The sequence below is a fragment of the Atta cephalotes genome (assembly GCF_000143395.1).
Source record: "Atta cephalotes unplaced genomic scaffold scaffold00077, whole genome shotgun sequence".
Taxonomy (NCBI): domain Eukaryota; kingdom Metazoa; phylum Arthropoda; class Insecta; order Hymenoptera; family Formicidae; genus Atta; species Atta cephalotes.
In genome coordinates, this window is record NW_012130141.1 from 9743 (window position 1) to 10687 (window position 945).

General features: G+C 33.1%; 1 protein-coding gene across 1 annotated transcript in view; it reads right to left on the bottom strand.

Annotated features, from left to right (window-relative positions):
- The window catches only part of LOC105624415, a gene marked incomplete at its 3' end in the record, with an annotated part of 11288 nt that overhangs the window by 892 nt on the left and 9451 nt on the right, over positions 1-945 (bottom strand). The gene's annotated exons all lie outside the window — the stretch shown is intronic.

Here is a 945-nt window from a genome sequence, read left to right on the forward strand (position 1 = left end):
CTCTCTCTCTCTCTCTCTCTCTCTCTCTCTCTCTCTCTCTCTCTCTCTCTCTCTCTCTTTCATATACGTTTTCTATAATTGCATTGCGTGTTTCATTGCACATTTTTACACAAAGGAATGAAGAATGATAGGATTTAGATTTTTCGTAAGAACATTTAAAAGGACTGGTAGTTTTTCACATCACAAAAAATTCATGTATTCTCGCAAAAATATAGTGATAGTCGAGCTCGTTCAATGTTCCAGATTATAATTTTCATTTAGTCGCGTCGACGCGCAGTAATGGAAATGAGAACGCGTGACAATGAAAAAAAACGTAGTTCAAACTTTTTCTATGTAATAATTCATTACATGCTCATGTAATAATGCACTACATGCAGTTCTATTTTTCTTCTTTTTTTTTTCTCTTACTGTCACCGTTAAGAGAGAAAGGATTCTAGCTCGGTAATGAATTTATTGAATTCATTGAATTTAAAAACTGCTCCTGGATCGAAATACGACGGATGCTTTTTCTTTTAATTAATAACTTACAATCGGCAATTGCGGATCATAGTTTGCAAATTGCGAAATCGCTTAGGCAGGAAATTCTATTCTCTTTAATTAAGTAATGATATCGTCAAACTTTACAAGGATAACAAGATTAAAGGCGAGTAATAGCGGATTTCCAGTGTTTGAAATAGCTATCGACGAACTTTAAGATTAAAATCAGCGAATAATCTTATTAGTGCAAATGCCGAAACTTACTTTTTCCTATAGGAAGTGAACTGCCCAGCTGTTACTCTGACTTAACAAAAATGCACCGATGTGCTCGATATTTTATATCACTTTCGATAAGTTCAAGATTTTCCAATATTAAAATTTACGTTTCAGTTTTTATTATTATACACATATATATATATATATATATATATATATACTNAGATGCGACGACGACACGAGGAGGTAGAG